Source organism: Grus americana, chromosome 9 (genome assembly GCF_028858705.1).
Source record: "Grus americana isolate bGruAme1 chromosome 9, bGruAme1.mat, whole genome shotgun sequence".
Lineage (NCBI taxonomy): Eukaryota > Metazoa > Chordata > Aves > Gruiformes > Gruidae > Grus > Grus americana.
Genome location: NC_072860.1, coordinates 24,463,293 through 24,469,292, shown reverse-complemented (window position 1 = coordinate 24,469,292; position 6,000 = coordinate 24,463,293).

Below are 6,000 nucleotides of genomic sequence, written 5' to 3'. Positions count from 1 at the left end.
TTTGTTTCTCTGTGTTTTCCTTGCATGCATTCACTGTGGCTTTAGAGGCAGAGGAGGGGCTGAACTCTGCCGGGCTTGCAGCGCTGAGGCAGGGTGGAGTTGGATGGCTGTATGGATGGGGTGTTAGGCGGTGGCTGAGGGACCAGTGAGCAGAAACAGGGTCTGCTGGAAATCTAACCTGGCACCTGCTTTGGCTTCTGGGCACCACTGGCCCAAGAAAACAGCATCGGAAGGAAAAATAGCATTTCATGACGGCAAGTAAACAAAAACTATTGAAAACTGGAACTTGACTCTCTACTTTTACTCAAAATGAATACTGCTTTCTACAAGAGGCATGTAGTAGCAAAATTCAGCTGACTGTGACCACACCAAGAGACTATGCAGTATGAGCAAGTCGTGCAGACCAGGTTCTATGTAAATGTGTATTTGGCTGTAGGAAATGTTAATCACAAAAAGAATTAGCAATTTGTGAAATTGCAATTGTTCTGTGTTGACGTGAACCCACTGAGCAAAGCGTGGGCTTTCCCTATAGAAAGAACAATGGTGGGTTTTTTCCCCGATGCTTAAAATACAGCCAACCTACGCTAGATCTTAAAGCATGCATCTATGACACTGTACCTGGTATGAAAAAAATCCCCATCTGTAGCACGCTGAAGAGAACCAAGGAACTTCTCTAGAAAGCCAGGCCTCTCTGAGCTATCCGTGAATCTTTAGCAGTTTCCTAAGATACAGAGGAATTTCAAATGATCTCCTCTTCTTTTCCCATACTACAACCTTTATAGTTTGGGAGATGTGAAACCTTGGCTATCAAACAAGACAAAAGCGCCCCCCTCTTTCCTTCACACCTTATGTCGCTGATATTGCAGATGGTCCACTAACCATGTGGATTAGATATGTGCAGCCCAGATTTGGAGTTTAGATTAATCTAATGGTAACATTATCTGCAAATGGCTTAAATCCATGAGGCTCAATAAAGCAGTTTAGTGCGTAAGGGCAGACTTGGGGTAGTAGCAGTGCGGTTCATGTGGATTTACATGAAGTGGAAACCCTCTTCTCCTAAGAACAATTGTTAAAGGCAGGAAACCTAAATAGTATAAATAAAAACACGGTAAGAAAGGCTAGGAAAATGATGCTCTCTCTCAGTGTCACATTTAAGTAGTAGTAGACCAACAGTTCTTTGTGTTAACTGAAGCAATATGACATGAAGGTTTGTCTGGATGGGGAAGGTAGCAGGCAGTAAGGTAAATAGCAAATTTAATGGCATTTGTTGTAAGGACAAGCCCTAAGGGGAATGTCTAACAGTGTGGAACCATCATGCAGAATAACCTGGTGAACTACTAATTACATTACACTCAAAATCAATATGGAAAATCGAAGCAAGGCTAGAAGCTATGACATATATTCTTTCCTCATACTTGCACTGAGTCACCTTGGCTTGTAAGAGAACCGCCAAATAACTCGCACGATCTCTTAGTTTCTCTGGTTTTGGGCTAGCAGAGCTGGATACACCAATGTGAAATTCCTTTCTACATAACTTTTCTATTATTCTTAAACTGCAGAAGGGTATCAGGTTGTCCAATATTCTAATTTTAAAGACACTTTCTCCAGTATAAATCTCAATGTTTTTTCAGGAATAACATGGTTTGTGGCTTTGCACATTTGTCACTGTGAATTATAACACTTCTACAAAGACTTTCTTCAATTACAGCATTATTTTCAACAAATTTCTTTTAAAACCCATCAAAATATTGCTCTTGAGATTGGAAACATCTCGATATTTTTCGTTATCACACCACATCCCCTAATTTTACAAGCAAATTGATCTGATAATGTGACCATCTGATGTAGCAGTAAAACAAGAAGTGGAACCAATTCCATGTCTTCTAGAGCATTTGGAAGGAGCACAGTTGTCTCTCTGGTGCCACAGCACGTCACTGCTCTGCAGTGAACGAGCCCAGTCGGCTGTGGATATTCATAAAGGTCTAACTCAGATTGCAGGAGAAGGGCAGCAGCTGGAAACTCAGAACTGAGCTCATCTACAAAAGTCCCTTGCCCAAGGTTCAGGTAAATACAGTTCAGCACCAACTATTTCTGAATGTAATATATATTTCTGTATAGCTGTGTATTCTTTATACATACCTAATTTCAAGGTAACACAAATTGCTCCATGGACACTAGAGCCAATGAAATCTGGTATCCCGTGGGTTTATGTCCTTCATCCCTACACTCGTTCTGGCACAGTAACCCTGCCCACCACCTCTGGTTCCATATCCCCCGGTTCCCAGCAACGCTGCGGCACGACGGCTGGTGCTGAATTAACCTTGTCCTTTGAGGCTGATAAAACACCTGTGATGCTCAGTATTTGCCGTGAGGTCACTCTGAAGCTTTCAAAGGTGTCACTGCTGCAACAGGCATTTGCATACGTTCATTTCTAATACCTGCCGGTTATTCCTGTGGTGAAATAGAAAACTCCTTTAATCTTTCTTTAATATCCATTTCCTGGCACAGGCCCTGGTTAGCTGTGACTTAAATACAGCAGTTTTCATTGGCAACACTATTGCTCTTAATCGAGCACGCTGGAGGTGTGCCAAGGTGTCTGGCAATGGTCCACCTCCCATTTCTGCTCTGCACCAACTTTTAAATGAATATTCTGACCCCAGCTATGTCTTCCTAGATACTGATTTTATTCTTTGGCATTACAGTATGAAACTACTAGTAAAGCTAAATCCAGGTAGGATTTGTTTGGGTGTGAGGATGCTGTTTAGTATTACAAACCATCTCAGCTTAATGTATAGGAGCCATCGCATTTCTCACCTGTCACAATAAATGATGGGATAATTGCCTCCCTGTAATGTGGGAGGGCTGTTCGCATCCAACTTGCAGTACCTCCTGTACACAAACAGCTCGGGGCTTCTGCAATCAGGAGTATCTTGTACGGGGCTGACCTGGGTTATTTGCCACAATTCCTACTTAGAAATGTACTTTGCAGCTCCTGCCAGGAAAGAATGAGCTTGTCTTCTCTACAGCTCGGGGAGAAACTGCAGCTCTTACCATTCTCTTTGACACCAATGGAATAATGTATCCCAAATAGTCTGACCATTAATCTCATAATCTTATTTTTACACAACTTTGGCTATTTTGTTCTGATGAACAGCTAACGGTATCATTTGTTCATTAATTAAGGATGCTGCCTTTTCCCAAATGCCATCTAGGACTCTCTTTGTTCCCTTGACATAAGGCAGCGTATAAAATTCCCTGTGAAGTTTAACCGCCATTAGCGCTCACCTTTTTTATCTACTTCAATTCTAGTTAAGGTCTTAATTGCACCTTATGGACAGATGTAAAATGGTTTCTTTGACATGAGTATGAGCTCTTTCAGTAGAGTAACTGTGCTAACTCATTTGTGATGTAAAGCAAACTCCCTGGTAAGGAGATGGACATTTCCACTGGACGCTATGCAAATTCCTGGTAAAACCCAGCAGCCTTGATAGAGATAATAGTGTAAAAACACAGACCCTCCCATGCATTTGACCTCAGATGCATGAGATCCCCTAATCCTGCCTTCGTGGCAGCGGGTTATATCGTAGATATTTTTGTTCACTTGAGAAAAGAGAGGTTGTGGAGCCAGGGGTGGCTGCGGAGCCGGGTCTCTCACCACCTCTGCCCCCAGCAGGAGGAACTGCTGGGCCAGCCCTGGCCATCTCCTTCCAGTCTTTGCCCCCATCCTCTGCGTGAGGAAGGCACGATGAATTGCACGAGCCTCCAGCATAATGCCAAAGACTTGAGGAGTCCCTGCAAACATTTAGGAAACAGTAACTGTTTTATCACAATGCTTCTGGCTTCCTTGACAGCTGGGCACTGACTTGTGGCACAGCAAGAGCTCCGCCTGATCCTTAGCCGTGAAATTTTACTTTATGCAGTAGTTTTTTTCCAGCAAGCACATCCTTCCAGTTGCCTTCTCCCTCTTTGAGAAATGTAAAGAAATCACAGAACGGCTTGTTGAGTACTTCTGATCAGAGAGTCAACATTTTGGGTTTTATCTAGCACCAGAGGCAGGGAGATGTTCCCTGGTTTTAGAACATTATTCCTAAAAAGCACCATTACAGCACGGTCTTATAAAATTCGACAGGGGAATCAGAAAGGCTCAGTGGCCAAGGAGGAATGCTGCACATGATGATGGAGCGAGTTGCCCGCAGAACTGAAAATTATTAATAATAAAATACTATAATAATATAAATTTAGAATAAATATTATAATGTGGTTATAACTTATAAGGTATTATAATATATTATAATAATATACATTTATTTCCTGCCTGTAACAGAGTAAGGAGTTCTGTGCACATAGTACTGACCTACATTTTACGCACTCAGACTTGGAAAGCTGAGCGAAGGCTGTTTTCAGCAATGACTGCTGTGCAGCTCCTTTGTCATGAAAACCTGCAGCAAAAGTGGATAAAACTTGTCAGGAACCAGTTTGTACTGGTTTGTACTGGATGACAAGCGCATCTGTGTGTTTCATTCCTAATCACAGCCATTTGCTAATATTTCCTTTAAGTAGAGCTATCTAACTCACTTTTCAGCTCAGTTAGATCAAGCCTTAAGCTGGCAGGCTGGCATTTGACAGATTTGGACAAAACGCGGAGGCACAGCGTGCTGTTTGCGTGCCAGTGCTGGCTGCTGGAGGCTGTCAGCCTGCAAGTGCTTTCAAACTCCCTGATGTAGACGGAGCTGTTAAAGGCAACGTGGCGAGGAGCCGTCATTTTAGTGAGGTGAGATGTGGAGCCATAATATTCTATCTATCTGCTCTGTTGGAGGGTTTCCTGACCTACAGAATGGGGGTTATTTTTTTCCACCGTGTTTCATGTATTTTACGGGTAGAGCATGCTATTATGATTTTCTTGACTGACCCTTCAATTTATCACAGGCAGTAGGGTTTGTTTCGTGATGCCCAAGCTGGGGCTGAACTAGAAAGTCTTTTAAAAGGTGTCTAGTGATCAAGAATTCATCACAGCCTTTAAAATAATTGCTGCAATGACTACTTAACCCCATTACTCCATATTTACACTCTATTTCTGGCCTGAATTTTATTGTGGGATTTTCTTTTGTTTTTCACTGGGAGGCTGAGGACTCTTGGCTGCTTCTGTGGGTTCTCCTAACCTGCAAACAAGTCACCCCGACATTTCTTTCCTGAGCTGATGGTAGCATAAACTTTCTTTCTGTAAGCCAAGTTCTCCCATTGCTCTCGCCCAGTTCCCTGGATAGTCTCCAGTATTGTGATGAGCAGATGCTAGACCTGGTCCCAGCACACTAATAGCCATCTTGCTGCTGCCAAATCAAGATGTGATGTAACTTTGCCCTTTGAATTTACCCTTCCGCTCTGTTGGTGTGGGACTCTCATTAGTCCTCTTTGCCCCAGTGTCACGCTGGGAGTCAGGCTCTGAGAGCAGTAAAACTGAGAAAGAGCATTTCCCTTTGCCGTTTGTCCTGTATACCCACAAGGCTGGAGCTGTGGGCCATCTCTGGTTTATTTTTAGGTCACATAAACACATTAATTTCTTGATTTAGCAAAGCATTGAGCATTCCCTGTATCCCAGAAGACATCCTATGGCAATGAGGACCACCAGACCCCTTCCGACCACCAGCTCATTCACCAAATAAGACCACAGGGTCTGGCACTAAGTGACGTGTGTCAGGCAATGAGGTCAGAGTCATTTTGGGATGAGCAGCCACAGAGCAGGCAGTTGTGCAAGGTCTTGCATGGTTTGCCCGTAGCCTTTACAAAAAATACTGGAAGTCCTGAGGAATGGTGTTTGGAGTTGCGCCAGCCTGAGCCCCGAGATGCTGGCAGGGTGCAGCGCTGGCCAGGGAATCGTGGGAAAGCATCACTGGTCATGGCTGGGGCGCGTCACTGAGATGACACACTGCTTTTGTCAGCCAAGCCTGAAGTCTCACTCAGAAAGTTTGATCTTCAGTCAAGTAACTCTTGTCTGGAGTGAAT